The sequence below is a fragment of the Nuphar pumila genome, chromosome 11, assembly GCF_984573655.1.
Source record: "Nuphar pumila chromosome 11, dmNupPumi1.hap1.1, whole genome shotgun sequence".
Lineage (NCBI taxonomy): Eukaryota > Viridiplantae > Streptophyta > Magnoliopsida > Nymphaeales > Nymphaeaceae > Nuphar > Nuphar pumila.
The window spans coordinates 34,137,939-34,158,447 of record NC_143259.1 but is presented as its reverse complement, the minus strand read 5'-3'; the positions used below and the strand labels follow the sequence as shown (position 1 = coordinate 34,158,447).

At 40.0% G+C, this 20,509-nt stretch overlaps 1 non-coding gene across 1 annotated transcript; it reads right to left on the bottom strand.

Annotated features, from left to right (window-relative positions):
• Positions 1–489: 489 nt before the first annotated feature.
• On the bottom strand, positions 490–592 carry LOC149822243 (small nucleolar RNA R71). The gene has a single exon (XR_016426327.1). It is a non-coding gene; the product is annotated as a small nucleolar RNA R71 (small nucleolar RNA).
• Positions 593–20,509: the final 19,917 nt, after the last annotated feature.

Below are 20,509 nucleotides of genomic sequence, written 5' to 3'. Positions count from 1 at the left end.
AGGGGCGACGAGGTTTAGGAACCCCATTACACCCATTTGTTGACAACCTAGAGAGAATTTTACATTCTCATCGAAGTTCGCCAACAATGGCTGACATGGATCCTCCACCTCCACCTCCAGTTCATCCACGCCCTCTGCGGGAATACTTCATTCCCACAGACTATGTTCAGGCATACTGCATTCGGAGACCCGATGTAGGAGCGCCTCATTACGAGATTAAGGCTAGCATTATTCAGATGCTTCCATCCTTTTATGGCCTTAGTCATGAAGATCCCTACCGACATTTAGATGAATTCCTCGAAATCTGTTCTACTGTTAAGATACAGAATTTCGATGATGATGCTTTGAGGTTGACTCTATTCCCCTTTTCATTGAAGGACAAAGCCAAGTATTGGCTAAAATCCTTAGATTCTGTAGAAATAGAGTCCTGGGATCAATTGTAACATGAGTTTCTTCGGAAATATTTTCCCATTGGTCGTACGAACCAATATCGTAGAGTCATCACTAGCTTTTCAGAGCTAGATGGTGAGCGCTTTCATGAGACCTGGGAGAGAATGAAGGATCTCCTCAGGAAATGTCCCCATCATCAGGTGCCGAAATGGCAACTGGTGCAGAGCTTCTACGATGGATTGTCTGACAAGAATCGTCAGATGATCGACTCTTCATGTGGAGGGACATTCATGCTGAAGAGCGAGGATGAAGCATGGAGGTTATTTGATACATTGGCCGAGAATTCCCTCCACCATGCTTCGAGCTCTCATTCTGATAGAGCCACACCCAGCATTTAGAAGAAAGCTGGTGTTCTTAAGATTGGTCCATCTACTGCACTACAGTGCAAGGTAGACATGATTGCTCAGAAGCTGGACCAGCTTCTCTCAGGACCATCCACTACACAGCAGGTGTGTACTCTTTGTGCCAGTCCGGCACACGATATCACTGAGTGTCCTTCGGCATCTCAGTACCCTGAATTTGTTCAAGAACAAGTTCAGGCAGCTCAGGGTTACGTCACACCGCCGAATAACCCATTTTCATCAACATATAATCTGGGTTGGCGTAACCATCCCAATTTTTCAAGGAAGAATCCACAGTCTTCCATGCAGATGCCTACATCCTCTCAGTCAGTTCGGCAGCCATCTTTTACTCAGTCATTTCAAAGACCGAACTATTCTCAATCTTCTTCTTCAGTCACTCCCCCGATTCAGCAGGAGTCTGCTCCACAGACATCTTTTGAGGAGAGACTTCTCCAGGCATTCCAAGAGGTGAAAACCTCTAATCAGAACACCTTCGATAAGTGTAGCCAAATATTGAGCTCACATACGCAGTCCATTGCGAAGTTAGAGTCTCAAATGGGACAGTTAGCTGAGGCTATCAGTAGGAGACCTGAGGGTACATTACTGAGTCAGGCTGTCATGAACTCGAAGGGCAAGGACCAGATGACTGGAGGCCTGTTTCATACTGAGACACAGCAGCAGGCCAAATCTGTTATGACCCTGAGGAGTGGACGTGAGTTTCATGTCGATAGTAGAGAGAGGATAGAGGAGCCAGAGACCATTGTTTCACCTACTTCGACTCAGCCATCATTATCATCCCCATCTCCATCATCATCTTCATTATCTTCATCTTCATCCTCAGAGAAGAAGAAGGATAGGAGTGAGCCTTCTCACAAAGAGGAGGATCCAGCAGAGTGTATTCCCCCACCACCCTATCCCAAAGCATTAGAGTCTCCCGGGTTTAGAGGGAAGCAGGGTGCGAAGATCCAGGACATGCTCGACATATTCAAGCATGTACAGATCAACCTACCTTTGCTCGATGCGATTCAGCAGGTGCCGGCATATGCCAAATTCCTGAAGGAACTATGTACGCAGAAGCATAAATCTAGAGAAAGAGTTCCTAACAGGGTCCATCTGACTAAGCAGGTGAGTTCAGTACTTCAGCATCAGACACCACCAAAGCTCAAGGACCCTGGAGCCCCTATCATTGCGTGTACCATAGGGAATATACGGATAGAATGCACATTGCTCGATCTTGGAGCAAGTGTGAATATTCTGCCGGGGTATTTCTTTGATTCTTTCGGAGTAGGAGAGATGAGATCGACTCCGATTACACTTCAACTGGCAGATCGTTCTGTCAAGGTACCGAGAGGTGTCTTGGAGGACGTGCTAGTTAAGGTGGATGACTTTTATTTTCCAGTCGATTTCATTATTCTTGATATGGAAGGAGTAGACAGCCAGCATCAGACTCCGATCATCTGAGGCAGACCATTCTTGGTGACTGCCAATGCGTGCATCAACTGTAGGACCGGAGCCATGGATCTCTCATTCGGCAATAGGAAAGTCAAGCTGAATATTTTCAATGCCGCGATGGGGCCAGCGGGAGACATGGACTGCTTTCATGTAGATATTGCACAGGAGTTATTGGAGGAGCAGCCCGATTTGTATATTACTGAGGATTCTTTAGATTTGTACCATATAGAGAAGAATAGTGGTGTAGATAGTGTAGAGGTGTCTAGAGTGTCGTCAGAGAGACCACCTTGGGGAGCCACCATTGAAACTCTTCCACCACTTGCGGAGACCCCCGCCAAGTCCTCGATCAAGTCACCTCCGAAACTTGAGTTAAAACCCTTACCAGATTCACTCAAGTATGCTTATCTCGGAGATGATAAGACTCTGCATGTGACCATCTCGCCCCTGCTCACTGAGGAGCAGGAGCAGAGATTGCTGACTATTCTTCGAGAGCACAAGGCAGCGATTCGCTGGGGAGTTGCTGATCTGAAGGGGATTGATCCTTCATTCTGCATGCATAGAATACATTGTGATGAGGAAATCAAGCCCTTTAGGGATATGCAGATAAGGCTAAATCCCAACATGAAGGAAGTGGTGAAGAACGAGGTGGTGAAGTGGTTGGATGCCGGAATCATTTACCCTATTTCTGATAGCCAGTGGGTCAGTCTGATTCAAGTTGTGCCGAAGAAGTCAGGACTCACTGTGGTTGAGAACGAGAAGGGTGAGAGAATTCCGATGAGGACCACTACAGGATGGCGAGTTTGCATCGATTATAGGAAGCTGAATATGTCAACTAGGAAAGATCATTTCCCATTGCCATTCATTGATCAGATCTTAGAGAGACTCACAGGGCAGAGCTACTACTGCTTTCTAGATGGATATTCAGGACACAATCAGGTAGCTGTCCATCTTGACGACCAGGAGAAGACCACGTTTACATGTCCTTATGGCACCTTCGCGTTTAGACGTATGTCGTTCGGGCTCTGCAATGCCCCGGCCACTTTTCAGAGGTGCATGCTTGCTATTTTCTCGGACATGATAGATGATGTGATGGAAGTTTTCATGGACGACTTTTCAGTGTATGGCTCTTCTTTTGAAGATTGCCTCCAAAAACTTGCTCGAGTACTGAGTAGGTGTGCGGAGACAAATCTCGTCTTGAGTTGGGAAAAGAGCCATTTTATGGTCCATGAGGGGATTGTGCTCGGACACATTGTGTCCAAGCGTGGTATTGAGGTTGACAGAGCGAAGGTGCAATCCATTTCCCGTTTGACTCCACCCACCTCTATAAGGCAGATTCGATCATTTTTAGGGCATGCGGGCTTTTATAGGCGGTTCTTAAAAGATTTTAGTAAAATCTCTCGACCGCTTTGCACTTTATTAGAGAAAGACCAGCCCTTTGTTTTTGGTGAGGATTGTATGAAGGCCTTTGAGATTCTCAAAGAGGCCTTGATTACTGCGCACATTTTGAGACCTCCGGATTGGACTCTCCCATTTGAGATTATGTGCGATGCATCTGATTATGCTATGGGGGCTATTTTAGGACAACGCATTGATAGGAAGCCCTATGTGATCTACTATGCTAGTAGAACTCTGTCTGATGCTCAGATGAATTATACTACGACAGAGAATGAGCTACTTGCGGTAGTTTTCGCATTGGATAAGTTTAGGTCCTATTTACTCGGTTCGAAGGTGGTTGTCTATTCTGACCATGCAGCATTGAAATATCTTTTGAATAAGAAAGACACCAAACCGAGATTGATTCGTTGGGTTCTACTACTACAGGAGTTTGATCTCGAGATTCGAGATAAGAAGGGAAGCGAGAATGTAGTAGCAGATCACCTGTACAGACTGATCGCGGAGACCACGCAGAATCAGAGACCGATCAGTGATTCTTTCCCCGACGAGCAGATCATGTCAGTCAGGACATCGCAGTTACCCTGGTTTGCAGATATTGTGAACTATTTGGTTTCGAGGCAGATACCTGAGCATTGGAACAAGAATGAGCGTGAGAGATTCCTATCTCAGGTGAGGCACTATTATTGGGATGAACCAGAACTGTTCAGATATTGTGCAGACCAGATCATTAGGAGATGTGTTCCGGAGGAAGAGTACCAGTCCATTCTGAATTTTTCCCATTCTAGCCTGTGGAGGGCATTTTAGCAGTAGGAAGACGGCTGCAAAGGTTTTGTAGTCAGGATTTTATTGGCCTACACTCCACAGGGATGCTCATGAGTTCTGTAGGCGATGTCTGCGATATCAGCAGATTGGGAACATGTCCAAGAGGAACATGATGCCCTTGCTTCCGATTTTGATAGTCGAGATTTTGATGTTTGGGGCATTGATTTCATGGGACCATTTCCGCCTTCATTCGGAAATTTATACATTCTGGTGGCGGTTGATTATGTGTCCAAGTGGGTCGAGGCTGTGGCAACCAAGACCAATGATCACAGAGTAGTGCTTAAGTTCATTAAGCACAACATTTTCAGTGGTTTTGCCTAGTTGAGTCAACCCTAACCTAAGTTTAGGTCAACCGAGTCTACCTAACCTAATCTAAGCCAAGCCTAGTTGAGTCAACCCTAACCCCTACTTAACCCAACTCGAGCCTAGTCAAAGACCTAGACCTAACCCTAGTCAAGCTTTAGTCCAACCCTATCTAAGTCAACCTGATTCCACTTAAGTAAACCCGAACCTAGTTGACTAAGTCAACTCAAAACCGAGTCTAACTGAGTTTTAGTTAAATCTAACTTAGTCAAAACCCAAGCCTAAGTTAAGTCATAGACCAAACCGAACCCAACTAGTTAGGTCAAGCCTAGCCGAGTCCACATTGGTCCAAGTCGAGTCAACCTTAGCTCGAGCCTATCTCTCCCAACCTAAGTCAAACCGACCTTAGTTGACTAAGTCAACCCTAAACCAAGTCAACCTAGTCTTAGTAAACTTAGTCAAGTCAAAACCTAACCCTAGTCGGGTCCTAATCCAAACCGAGTTCACCCAAGCCAACCCAAACTTAGTCAAGTCAAAACCGAGCCTATTTGAGTCAACCGAGTCTACCCTAATCCTAGCCTTGTTCTTTAGTGGATTTAATTTCATTTAGATGTTAATTATGTTGATTTTAGGTTAATTAGTTTAGTTATTTGATTTAGTATAGGGTAGAAGTGTGTGTGCGTAAATTGTATTTGTTTCATGTGTGTGATTTGTGCATTGTGCTTAGTTGACTCTTAGTTATTTAGTAGTTAACATAGTTAATTAGAAACGCATTTCATTGAGTAGCATAGTTGCATTCGCATCATTATTTAACGTAGTTTTAGTCATAACTTGCTTATTGTATTTCATTCATCATGCATTTAGTATAATCGTAATATTCACCAGCATATACCCTGTTATTCAGTGTCATTTAGATTGTATTAGGTTTAATTTGTGTTTTATAGTGTTTAAATAGATTCATAAAGTGAATAGTGCACTCAATTAAAAACCTGATTTTTGCCCTGTCGCACAAGCGTTATTTTCTGTGCAAAAATTTCGTTTTTTCCAAAACTTTTTGTTCTATTCACTTTATTGACGTGTTATTTAACTGCAGACCAAATTTCAGCTCTTTCGGAGTTGATTTGGTCTGATTTTTAAGCGTTTTGCGAAAAGCGCTTTTTCTGGATTTCAAATTACAGGACATTCGATATCCTGATTTTTCCCAGATTTGAAACGCTTATATCTGGAGTTCCAGATACTGTTTTTCCATTCTGTAAAAACTGTCAGATTGTTTAATCTGTCAGTTGCAGAACAAAACAAATTTCGGGAAAATCGGACCTCGTTTGCCCTGTCAAACAGTGTTTTTCCGATAATCTATCAGAAATCTATTTTACACTAGTTAGGGGCAGTTTCGTAATTTTCTTAGTTTCGGCATTTTAGACCTGCTTTCAGTAGTTTCTGCATTTTAGGAGTTGCATAATCATCATACAGCATTAGTAGAATTAATTTGGTTAATTTTAGAATTAATTTAGTATTTTATTTAATTTTTGTTTGATAAGTAGCATTTATTTTATTATTTTCGTAAAATTAGAATTAGTTTTAGTTATTGTTTGCATTGGTAGAATAAAATACTAACTTTGTTTTTTTCTGCATTTTTAGGTTGAAAAGCATATTTCTTTTCCAGGGTTATTTTCCATGTGCGAAGAACGAATAATTGGCGAAAAGATGAAAGTACCCTTGGTGTGGAGCAGAAGATTTAATTGCCTTTTCATTTTTACTTTAGTGATTAATTGTAGTTGTATTAACTTTATAATTGTAGATTGATATTTGTAATTAATAAATCAAATTTCCTAGAAATATCTTGATTAATTCCTGTTCCCTGAGGATTCGACCCGAACTTACCACTTGTGGAAAGTCGGTTTTTATATTTTTGGTTGACGATTTTCCAAAGTTTATTGCAAATACTTGTTTTAAAAAGATCATTTCAAAATATCAACCAATGGGACCTGTTTTTGTCTGACTTAAATTGTGCTTGACTTAGTTCAATTATCAAAATTATGTTCACAAAATGTCAGCTCTTTACTTTCTGATATCATGTGAACCTAGGAACCTAGATTCTGACCTAGCTGACATTGACTGCATATAGCTTAGGTATGGTTTGGTAGGACCAGATTGAGGAGAATTTTCATGCTCACATAGACTTAGGTCTAAATACAACTCTCCTCAATTTAGGATCTGAATGCAAACAATGTATGCTTCTTCAAAGTTTTCAAAGTCTATCTCTCTAGGACTTAGAGCCTTCTATTTCTTGCATGTGATCATTTTTTCAAAACCCCCTTACCTATCATTACCCGGTCTTCACGTTGCTGGGCTCTCTTCCAGAACCCTAGTTCGGGACAGAGCCTCACAACTGGGGCAATTATTTGGGTTAACACCCCCCTACTACGTACCGTGGGCCACAGTCCGAAGTATATCGGTAGGCGCTCAAGGATGTTGGAAAACCTTACCTTAGAACCGGAGTTGAAATTATATGCCACGTACCTCGGATTTCGGTTCGGGTATATCGGCATAACTGGATTGGACAAAGATGATCTGAACGTAGAGTTAGGATTAGGGTCCTACAGTTGTTTTCAAAATGATACATTTAGAGTCAGCCTTCTAGGGAATGCTGTATGCGCATAAATGTTTATGCAGGATGTGATTGTTTGTATGCTACCTTCATTTCTCACATGTTTTCCCAAAAATATTTTCAAATACCCGTATTCTCATCTTTTCCCTTTATTTTCTCAAACCCTGGATGATTTTCTCAAATATCTAATTTCTTTCAAAACTCCCGGTGATTTTTCATTCTCCCTTTCCATTGGATCTCGAATTTTCAGCTGCATTTTTGTCCTGCCTGTGATTTTTTCAAAAAACGTATGTTTTCTCTCATTGGATTTTCAATCATTTTGTCTATTTGCAAAATCCTTCATCTTATTTTCCTCGTGCATACCTTGATTATTGCGGTGGAAATTGTTTACCCACTTGCCTTCTCCTTATTCTAAATCCGTTTCTGGATTGTTTTCCATGAGATATCTCTTTCCTTCAAAATGGTGTTTTCCTCGTGGTTGACGACCTCGCCTAGGTAACAAGGCATATTTTCTGGTATTTATTTCTCTTACAAAGAATAACAACACAATTGTCGTGATTTCACCGGCGACTCCATCCCTAGTAATGGGATAATCTTCCAATGGTCTACCATATTTTCTTCAATATTTCCTTCCAAAAATCCAAAAAAAATTGATCCTGTCTTTGCCCTGCAGAGTCCTGCAGAGAAAGAGAAAGAGAGAGAATACAAGAAAGCCTTCACAGCATTTGATGGTTCAGACAAGGTCTGAAAGGAAAACATCATCACAGCGTATCAGCTACTCATCAACATCAGAAGGAGAGATGAATTCGCCAAGGTCAGACAAAGACCAAGAGCAGCCAGAAGATGATGGCATCGACCCTCAGATGTACGCGATGTTTCAAAAAATGATGAAGAGGATGATGAGTGAGCAGGCTGGCACCAGCTCAGAAAAAAATTCATTCAGTCAGAGAATTAGAGATCGTGTGGCAAAGAGGTCAACCAAGTCCTCTGAGAAGAATGTTCAAGATACTTCAGACGAAGATGATACCGAGGAAGAATGCGAGATCATTCCAGCGATCACTCGCAATACAAAAGTTCAAGCAGTGACAGATCATTTGCAAGCGCAGTTCAAAGAAATGGCTAGAGTGGTAAAAGATTTGCAAGCCCGCGACAAGGGCAAGAAAGTCTTTACCAATGAGGACTTTTATGACGGTTTAGAAGGGGATGAAAATCTGGAATACCTGCCTCGTAAATTCATCAAGTTCGATGGTTCTGGCGACCCGAGAGCACATCTTGCCATGTTCTTCGTTGAATGCTCTAGGTTCAAGAGAGACAACAGAGCACTGTTCTTATGCTTTCCTCGCAGCCTGGAAGGAGTCGCGACCAAATGGTACGCGGAACATATCAATCCTATAGAACTGAAAGAGTTCGACAAAGTCATGAATATGTTTGTCGAGCGATTTCTGTTCAATACTGAAGCGCTCCCAACATTGAGTCGTCTCTGCAACCTAAGGCAGAATGAAAATGAAAAGGCAAGGGACTTCATTCGCAGATGGAGAGAGACCTGCAACAAAATGAGGGATCCTATATCAGAAAGGCATGCTCTATCGCTGATCCTCAATAATTTCTCACAGCCTCTAAGAGGATTAATCTCTACCTCACCCTCCAAATCTTTTGTTGAACTCATTGAGCGAGCAGAATGGCTCGAGCTGAGCGTGGAGAATGGAGTCTATGAAGGCTTCACATTTTCCAAGAATAACCCTCAAGATGAACAAAAGAAGAAGTCTCACTTCACTTTTTCAGCCAAATCTTTCAATAATAGCAAGAATGATTATGACAACAGTTTGGAGAGAATCAAAAGGCAAAAAGGGAAGGACATCAACAGTGATAAACCTCTCCAATCTAGCCCTCAGCATCAAAAGAAAGATCAGGAAAAATCAAAGTGCAAAGACTGGAGAACTGATCGAGAATTCACCCCTCTGGATCAGACACTCGAGAGTATCCTCGAGTATATGCTTGCGAAAGACATTGTCCGGTTGCCTAAAGCCGCTGATCCTTCAGCAATTATGGGCAGATTCAAAGAACAGTTTTGCAAGTTTCATCGAGCAATAGGGCACGATACAGAAAACTGCTTCGTCCTTAAAAACATTGTTCAAGACTGCATTGACAAGAAGCTCCTCGTTGAAGATGAAAAGGAGGACTAGTCATCCTGACAAAGATTTTTTCTACAATCATTCAAGAAGATGACAATGCCAACAATTTCCCATTTCCCATCTTGCTTTTTCAAAAGAATAATGTAATCACATTCTCTTTCCTTGATTTTAAAGCATCAATAAAGTCATCAAATTTTTTTCAATAGCTTGGCGCCATCTTATTTACTTCCTCTTCCTTTTCATAATGTCTCTCTTGTGAGGAATGATCTTGAGGACATCTATCAGTCAAGAAGCTTGTCGCCTTATTCATCAATTATCCTTCTTTTACTCAAAATTTTCTCCCTAGTTACACCGGGGCATTTTTTTGGAAAATTTATCTTTACCTCAAAACATCCTGTATGCAGGCAGGATAAATCAATCTCTCATTTTGCATATATATGCACTCATTTGCATCAATTTGCATTCATTTGCACTTCATTTGCATTTCATGTGCATGTGCATTGCATTTGCATTAACTATGCACCCAATTCCATTTCCCATTCAGGATAAGGGATAAATCCTGAGACTATGAATGATTTCCCATCTTAATCTTCAATCTTTGACTCTAGTCTACAATCTCTGGATAGGATCCTCTTTTCAAAAATCCAGTTCCCGCATTGACAATTTGCAAAATTGTGTTCCCATAACCGGGTTCCCCTCTGAATATCTGAAATCCGATTCAGCTTTCTTTCAAACTCCAACTTTCAAGTTGGTCCATATCTTTCTTTTGTTGATCCGAGTTCTGACTCGTGATCTCTACCTTGTTCGAGCTCAGATTCGAGCTTTTCATCTTCTGTTGATCCGAGTTCTGACTCGTGATCTCATTACTTCATTCGAGCTCAGATTCGAGCTCTTCATTTTCTTTTGTTGATCCGGGTTCCGACTCGAGATCGCTTTATTCATTCGAGCTCAGATTCGAGCTCTTCAATTTCTTTTGTTGATCCGGGTTCCGACTTGAGATCTCTACATCATTCGAGCTCAGATTCGAGCTCTTTATCTTCTGTTGATCTGGGTTCCGACTCGAGATCTCTTTATTTACTCGATTCTTGATTCGAGCTCTTCATTTTTCTTTTGTTGATCCGGGTTCCGACTCGAGATCTCTCTATTCATTCGAGCTCTGACCCGAGCTCTTTATTTTCCTTTGTTGATCCAGGTTCTGACTCGTGATCTCTTTACTTTATTTGAGCTCTGACTTGAGCCATTCATTCTTCTGCATTGATCCAAGGGTCAGTCGATTTCTCAAATTTGATATTTTGCCCACCAATTCCAATTCAAATCCTCGGGTCATTCAATTCTTCAATTTCGACCTCCGGGTCACCCAATTTCCAATTTTAAAATTATCAAAATTCTCAATTTCGACTGTCAGGTCATCCAATTTTTATTTCTCATTCAGGATAAGGGGATAATCCTGAAACCATTCATAGAAGCGATTCGACTCTTTATAATGGTCTTCGTTCTTCATTGAACTGATAGTGTTTCAAGCAAACTAATAGTCATTCTTCATTGAACTGATATTGTTCCAAGTGAACTGATAATCGTTCTTCATTGAACTGATAGTGTTCCAAGTGAACTGATAGTCGTTCTTCATTAAACTGATAGTCATTCTACATTGAACTGATAATCGTTCTACATTGAACTGATAGTGTTCCCAAGTGAACTGATAGTTGTTCTTCGTTGAACTGATAGCGTTCCCAAGCGAACTGATAATCGTTCTTCATTGAACTGATAGTCATTCTTTATCGAACTGATAGTCGTTCTTCATTGAACTGATAGTGTTCTAAGTGAACTGATAGTCGTTCTTCATTGAACTGATAGTGTTCCAAGCGAACTGATAGTTGTTTTTCATTGAACTGGTAGTCGTTCTTCATTGAACTGATAGTGTTCCAAGTGAACTGATAGTCGTTCTTCATTGAACTGATAGTGTTTCCAAGTGAACTGATAGTTGTTCTTCATTGAACTGATAGTCGTTCTTCATCGAACTGATAGTAGTTCTTCATCGAACTGATAGTGTTCCAAAGAACTGATAGTCGTTCTTAATTGAACTGATATTATTCCCACCGATGGTCGTTCTTAATTGAACTGATATTGTTCCCAGTGAATCGATGGTCGTTCTTAATTGAACTGATATTGTTCCCAGTGAACCGATGATCGTTCTTAATTGAACTGATATTGTTCCCAGTGAACTGATAGTTGCCTCCTTTAAGGAAAGGAGAGGATAATTTTTGACACGGATGCGTTAAGCTGGACCTCAAGTGCACTCTTTCATCAAGGATTTCAATAACATTTTGTCAATTTATCAATTACCTATTGATTTCAGAATCTTTATTGCACTAATCTTTACCTCAGTCTACCTTCGGCATTACTCCCAAGAGAGTGAAGCTTTTGCGAGAAGAGATTCAAACTTCAGATTCTTTCTATTGGCCAACCCAAAAGGATGAAGGATAAATTCTCGATATGGCCAGAAAAGAAGATTCAATGTCAGTGAAAAGCCATGGATGATTGATATTGATCGCAGTCAATGGCACATCTTTAAAGATTATTCTTGCAAAATGAGGCAGTGGAAATATCCTGAGTGCTAGAAAAGAGAGCATTTATCCAAGCCCTGTCTCCTCCAAATCACATAAGCTGCAATTAAATATCAGCAAAAGGGATCTCTCACATGTCGTCAAGATGAAGGCAAATTAGGCGAGTAGAACCCCAGGGCCAAAGAAGATTTGAAACATCTCCAAGATTACAGAGTTTGTGATGGATCCTTCCAGGGAAAGTCCAAAGCACTGTCGAGATGAAAGCAGATGCGATGAACCTCTCGACAATCCCTAAAAGATATTTAATTTCAGCTATCATCCAAAGATCTTCAAACCCATCGTCCAAGAAGGATCGAAACATCTCCAAGATGAAGGAGCTTGTGACGTACCCTTCCAAAAGAGAGAAAGAGAGAAAAAGTCAGAACATCTCCAAAATGAAGAAGAATATAGCCAAAACACCAGAGAGTCAAAAGAGTGTAGAAAGATTATCATGAGAGAAGCTCCCAGGATATCAAACTGCCAAATCTATCAAGAATCCTCTTTAAATTTGTGAAATTCTATTATCAATATTCTTTCATCAACTGCTTTCATAATATCAAATTCTCTTTCCTGCTCATATCAAGGAAATCGATAGCTTCCTTGAAGAAGACCAATTGCAAGTAATTTGGGTTTTCAATCTCGATTCTACGAAGTGAACCTTGTTTGGAGGTAATGCTTTGGGTAGAAAATAAAGAATATCTCTGCAACAATGTGCAACATTTTCAAAAACTTTGAATCAACAACATTTTGACAATATTTTCTAGCTATCCTGACGTGAAGTGAGAGCTTGATATCTGTCTTTGATGCATCCTGACACCAATTTTAAATCCCTCTTAAGGACTTGATTCCTTCCCTTCTGTGAGAGCATGAACTCTAAGATTTAAACACTTCCCTGTGTCCCCACTGTCCCACCATAGACAGTCCCATTTCGGTTCGAGGTTGAACCACCAATCATTTTCTCGCAAAAGGCAATTTCAAAAGCTGACTTTATTCTCAGCAATGAGATGCCCAAAATCAATCCATTTTCAAGCTTTAGGGACCCCATTTTCCTTCCTTTTGCAAAAAACCTGTTGGATTTATCGTGCAAAATCCGAAGGTTCCATCATGGTCTCCTCCTTCGAGGATTCCATTCCATTTTCTGCCCAATCAGGATAAGGGTACAAACCTGGGCCTCAATCAAAGAGGTATTTCATTTTTTCGCCCGATCAGGTTAAGGGTACAAACTTGAGTCTCATTTCAATGAGATATTCCATTCCCCAATCAGGTTAAGGGTCAAACCTGAGCTTCGTCCCATACGAGGTATTTCTGTCTCATCCAGGATAAGGGCAAAAACCTGAATTTCACTCTCAAAGAGTGAATCTTTCCCCTTCATTCTCCATTTCATATCTACCATCTTCCTCGGGCTAATTTCTTCATACTCAGTCAGATCCTTCTAACTGGGGCATTTTTTTATATATAGCCCAAATTTGGTGTGTTTTCTTTGCCACTAAGCTCGGCCACAAGCCGGCTTAGTAGCAAAAAGGGGCATCTGTAAACACCCCAAATTTTCACTCACCTCCCCAACATTTCCACCAAGCATCAACATCCAGCCTCTGAAATCGTCGGAGGGCAAAATGGTCATTTTCTGAGCCCTGACCTTGCAAAAGTCTAAATTTCATCTGCAACTCTCAAAATTTCTCTATTTTTAGCTCAGATGTTCAAAATTCTACTCCTGACAGAAGACAGGAATCTCCAAGTCTTGGTTCAAGATTCCATTTCATATGACATGTCATTTCATAGCATTGCATGAGCATTTCATATCACTGCATTGCACTGCATGTCATTTCGAGGTCCAGAACTCTTGATTTCAAAATTTTCAATCCAGATTAAAATTTTGACTCTTTTCAAAATTGATTTCAAAACCCTGGGTTTTTAAAATTATCAATTCTTCCCATTTTACCCAAAGGACTCTAAATTTCAAAATAGTTTCTCAAGAAAACAATCTGGATAGTTTTCAATATGGATTTCAATCACTTCACCTCAAATTTTGCCATTTTCAAATATCTTATTTTTACAAAATCACCCCACAGGGGCCAACTCTTTCCAAAAAATTTCTGTTTTACCAATTAGTCCAGATTTTAGAAAATTCCAAAAAGAGGTTTTGTTGTTTTGTCCTTATTTCAATAAAGAAGCAATGTGGGACCCACACTGAGGTGGTGTCACACAGGCTTTTCTTTTAAAAAACCTAAATTTTGAAAAACCCAAAAATATAGGAGCCTTGTCCCCTGGATTGGCGCCACTTGTCTTTTCTCTCTCCTCCCATTTATCTGCCAAGTGTCAGTGTGGGGCTACCTTAAGAAGCCGCCACATGTCATTCCATGCCATGTGTCAGCATCCACCATCTTCACCCTGCGCCATGTGTCATTCCAAAGATCACCCTGAGATGCCAAGTGTCATGTGTTGTCCTGTCCAGAAAAAGCAAAACTTGTCTCCTCTGAGGTGGCGCCACTTGAAGTGTGTCTCCTACAGAGGACACATGGCAATCTTTGCTCTTCTCAGAAAAAGCAAATGCCATGTGTCAATCCCCTACTCTTTTCAGAAAAAGCAGGTGACATGTGTCATTCTCTTCTCTTCTCAGAAAAAGTAGATGCCACGTGTCATTTCCTGCTCTCTTCAGAAAAAGCTAGAATTCAAACATTCAAACCCTTCCAGAGGTGGCGCAAATTCTGAACTTCACCTTTTTCATTCTGTCTGAGATGGTTCCACATGGCTTGGACCTCCTTCTCTTCCCTCTGCCACGTGTCAATCTCTGCTTCTTTCATAAAAAGCAGGATGACACATGTCTTCCCCCTACCATTTCTCAGAAAAGTAGATGACACATGTCATGTCTAGCTTCCTTCAGAAAAAGTAAAGGACACATGTCACTCCTGGCTTTCTTCAGAAAAAGCAACCATTCAAAAATTTTCAGACAAGAGCTAGGTGGCAAAAATCCTGGAGTTCTACCTTTTTCTACTTTGTCTATGAGGGCGCCACATGTTCCTTGCTTTTCCCTCCTGCCACATGGCATTGTAGGAGCCACTCTGAGCAACTGCCACATGTCCATCCTCCATTCCTCCAGAGCCAACCCCCATTTGAAATTCAAATTACCTTCTGAGGTGGCGCCATTTGATAAGGCTTCTCCAGACAGCCGACACTTGTCTGCCACATGTCCAGATCTCTCTGCATCAAAAAAAGTAGAAAAAAATCCCCTCTGAGGTGGCGCATTTTGCTTCTTCCATTCCTGTTCTCCTGCCACATGGCAGTGTGGAGCAACTTGGAGACATGTCAGCCTCTCCTTTCCTGCAGAAAAGTAGAATTTGAATTCCTCTGAGGTGGCCCAGACTGCTTCTTCCACTCCTGTCCTTCTGACATGTGTCAAGAGCTTCCAGAGGTGGCGCCACATGGCATGCTCCTACTGTTTCCAGCTTTACACCTCAAACCTCCTTTTGAGGTGGCGCCAATCTAGAGCCCCACTTGGCTTCATTTCTTTTATTTATTTTATATTTTAATAAAAATAGTCCCATGAGGTGGCGCCACCTGAGGGCTCCCTACAAAAGGAAAATTTTGAATTTCAAACCCCAGGTAGCACCCTCTGAGGTGGCGCCATCTGGAAGCTTCCTGCAGAGAAAATCAAGCAAACCCAATTTTGAAAATTTTCAAATTCTGCTGAGGTGTCTCACCCACAAAATTTCCCATTTTATTTTCTCAAAAAAATCAAAATAGCAGCCCTGAGATGGCGCCATATGGAGGGCTCAGATTGAGCCTGTTTGAAATTCAAAATTTTGAGAGAAATTCTATAAAAACAAGGGCTCACGCCCAGCCTGGGGGAGACCATTTTTTGAGAGATTCTTTTTGGACTTTGAAATTCGACCTAGACTTTCTTCAGAACCCGATTTTGAACTTTGGAATTCACGCCCCCCTTGGGCTCAGTAGAGAAGGTGCAGTGAAGTACCTACATTGCTCGTGTTGTGGCCAATTCGATTCAAGCGTGGGTCGATCTTGGTGAATCATCTGAAGCCCAGAGCGAAGGATGAACGAAGCCCTCGGTAGCAGCCCTTTCAAGAGTTTTAAAGCTGTGTAACGAAGCAAGGTGCACCTCTTTTCCTCTTGATTTCATATCATGATTTGATTCGGGAGTCGTTTGAAGAAAGAGCTCATCCGAGGGATGGATTGAGCTATTCTCATAAAACGACATATATAAAAATACATGATTATGCTTCCTAGATGATTTTTAGCATTCATGCATCTAGATAGATTTAATTTGCATTTTATTTCGTTAATTTAGCATGTTTCATGAGTTAATTAGGATTAATTTAGCATTTATTTCAATTCTGCTCAGTTTCAGTAGTTCTCTGTTTTTGTCAGTCAGTCCACATCTCATTTTATGCATTTATTTTTCATTAAAAATTCTAACAAAATCATGGAATGCGCCCTTAGGTGTCTTTAGAAATGTGCTAAAAATTCGGAGAAATTTGAATTCGTTTACTATGGTAAACGTTCAAAAAGGTGAGTCGAGTTTTATTACCCGGGATGCGTTTTAAAATGTCTTTTCCGACTTGTAAAATCGAGATATCCCTCATGGATGATCCGATTTTCGATCCGAAAGATTTTCTGAACTCGGGAGGATGTCTAGTTTTTAACCTGATTTTTTCAGAGTTTTATGATTTTTGTTTATGTCTGACAAAAATCCAAGAGTGAGGGACACGTGTTAGAGCCTGATTTGGGCCTCTGAGACTTTGGATCGACTTAGGTCTGTGAGTTCTCTTTGGGCATTGCTCCAAATCCGAATTTGTAAAAAGTGCATATTATGTCCGAGATGTCCTCTATTTGCATCTGAAAGCCTGTGATTTTTAGAACAGTCGTGATATATGCTTCGGATTTTTCTTGTCAGTCACCTGTTTGGTCACATTTGTCTGTTCTGTCGATTTAGGAATGAAAAGTTATATTTTTATCCATGTTTATGTTGATCAAATGCCAAAGTCATGAACATGAAAGTTGTCTCTGTAGGTGTCGTGAGTAGCTTTGTTAAATATCAAAAATTGCCATGGCTGTTTTCTATTTTTGTGGCATTTTATATTAGATTAGACTGATTTTACCTCTGTCAGAACCAAATCCCTGTTACCGAATTCACCATGGATCAAATCCTGAAGCTGTAAAAACAAAAAATGTTCAATTTTGGGTCCTTTAGCTGTTTGCAAACTATCAGAAGTTTTCATTGTGTAAATCTAGCATTATCATATTAAGCATTGCATTTGGTTTGGGTCCATAGGCAAAATCTATCCCTTTTAGGGCTTTCTTTAAATTTTAGCATTCAAATCATATCATTTCATGATTTTTAGCATTCTAGGCTGTTTATCAGAGTAGTAAGATGCTTCATACCGAATTTGGTGTAATTTGGAATTCATTTGAGGCTTGATTTAGCTATATCATCAAAAGAGGGCCCCGCGGGACCCCGATCCAAGCGAAAATCAAGCGAAATTTGTTATTTTTGATGAAGGATAGCATGTCAATTTCTGATTTTACAGTACTAATGTGTTTAGCAGCATGTCATAATATCTCAGACTGCATTTTATCATCTTTTGATTCAATTTAAATTACAAAATCTCAATTTTACCAAAATTTCTTTCAAAAACCCTGATTTTAAAGGTATAACTTTAATATTAGGGGTATTGTGGTCGTTTTGACCCCAATTCCGAATTTCAAACTATTTTCTACTAAATTTTCTGCATTTTCATTATTTCAAATATCAAGGAAGCATGAGAATAGGGTTTATATCTAATTAAATCCAATAATTTCATAATATTATTGGAAAATCTTGGAAAAACCCACATATTTGAGCTAACCTTATTTCAAGTTTGGCAAGGATATTCAAAAGAAGGAGCTGAAGCCTGCAATTTTCTTTTATTTCATTTATTTAGTGATGTAATAATGTAAATTTTTGAATAAGATTTTAATTTTTTGCTTAGACTAGGATGCATATCATATAGTTTAAATTCATGCAATATCCTGTTTCTATGATTCATGCATTTTATTTCGAAAGCACTATGAATGTTCACGAATGCCACATGCACCAACTCTTAGGGAGTTGATGAACTCGGTGGAATCCATATTTACAGCCCTAGTCGGAATATGGACGAGACCCAGATCCATCATCTTTCTACTAGTCACATTGAGCCTACACTCTTAGGCTATCTTAAAAATGCACATCATATTTCCTATATTTTTAAAGCATTGTGCATTAAATCAACTAAACTCTGAACATGTTCATGGCCACAGTCAGAATATGTGAAGGATTTATTTTGACTTAATACACATTTTTCCAACAAATTTCTTAGAAAATCTTCCAAAATGCATTCATTCACTCATATCATTTGCATCATGAAATCCTTGGTTTTCCCATGATTTTCTTAAGAAAACTTCATTCTCAAAGAAATCGATTTCTCAAGAAACTATGAGTATTTTCCAAAATCGGTTTTCCCAAGTCAAGTGTTCACAGTTTTCCATGGAAACTAGTCGCTCAAGAAACTTCTAAGTTGGATTTCCAAAATCAAAGTTTTCCCTCGATTTTCCTTGGAAAATGTTATTTTCTTAAGATTTTCAAAAGGAGTTTTTCAACCTTTCTCGAGAATCAAAATCAATTTTCAAAGGAGTTTAAGGCTAAGATTCCCAGGATTTCAATTTCCCAAGTCCAGTTTTTCTTCTCAAATGAGTTTTCCTATAAATTTTCCATCATTTTCCTAAGAAAATTCTCAAAGTCAGAGTTTTCCTGAGAAGTGTTTCCCTTTTTCAAATGTTCATCTTTTCTCAAGAATCACTTCTATTTTCCCGGGATTTTCGACCATTCATGATTTTCCCACAACTTTATGAACTTTCTCGAGATTTCAAATCTTTTCCATCTGAGTTTTCTTGAGAAATTGATTTCTATCATTTGCCTTAGAACTATTTCTAACTCCAAAGCATTTTCCAAGCATGCATCATATTTTTCAACTTACATTTTCCAAAATCTCATAGCACATGCCTGAATTCTCTGTGTATTTAGTATAGAACACAATTTCGATAATTTCACTAAGTCAAGCATAATTTTGGACCTTTGTTCGATTACCCCTGTTAAAGGCGGCAGGAACGGTCGAACCTCGTACCGATAGGTCGAGCCCCATCCCATGGATTTTCCCGCAATTTTCAAAACGGAAGCGAGTATTTCAAAACATTTTCCAAAATCCGGTCAAGTTTGAATTGTGAAAGCATTTCCCTCTCTCTCTTCCGCAAAGAAGGGAAGACGGGAAAAATTTTGCAACGATAACAGTGTGGAAAGGCTTATCTTCCTTGGTCAGGCATGAAATATCATGCTGGAGTTGGTAGAGTCTTGCTAAGTTATTTTGCTCACCATAGACATCTCATAGGGAGTCCCATATGTCTTGGGCAATGTCGAGAAATAAAAAACCTTCAACTATACTTGGGTCCATGGAGTTTAACAACCAGAACATAACAAGGTGATTCCTAAATTCTCATTCTTTGTAGGTAAGGTCCTCAGGTTTTGGGAGAACTGTCTTGCCATTGATATATCCTAACTTGGATTTTCCACTGAGGAAGAGCATGGCAGCTTTCAACCAGGATAAGTAGTTAGATCCATTGAGAGGTATGGTGGTAATCTTGAGGGTTGGATTTTGTTCGTGCATGACCATCCTTGATGCACCATATGCAGGAGAACTTAAATTGCTTTCTCCTTTAGCCATAGTCGATGGTGGTGTGTGTGTGTGTAGCTACTGTCACGAGTTGGATCTGACTTGTTCTGGTACCATGATAAAAAAGAAAATATAAGAATGTGATATTTAACATGGTTTGGCACTTAGCCTACGTTCACTCAAAGAAAGAACGATGCTCATATTATTGATCACACTTCACATATGGCAAACAAGACGATGCTATATAGGGTCATGAGAGGAGGTAGTGCAGGGCATGAAGGACACTACAAGCTTATCAACAACAAGAAGATAGCATGTAGTAGTTAGGGGATAGAGTATTGATCAAAAAAGGAACCTAAAGATAATGGGTTCCTAAAGGGCTACGATGGGGTAAGGACTCCCATCGTAGTCGGTAGTCAATGATTTTAACAAAATACATATTGAATGATGAATGTATGTTTTGCATAATATCCATGATGAAAAGTATGTTATGTAATTATTATTTTATGAAGGCTGGAGCCCCAAATGGGTGTCTCTCAACCATGTGCACAATCAATTAGATCGATATGTATGAGTGCTTCAAATGGGTTGTTGAGAACCTTACAATGGTTTAATTTGAAATCATATGTGCTTTTGTCCGATAGAAGCCATTGATCTTGTATGTCAAGAGAATTAATAATGAAATATATGTATGATAATTTTT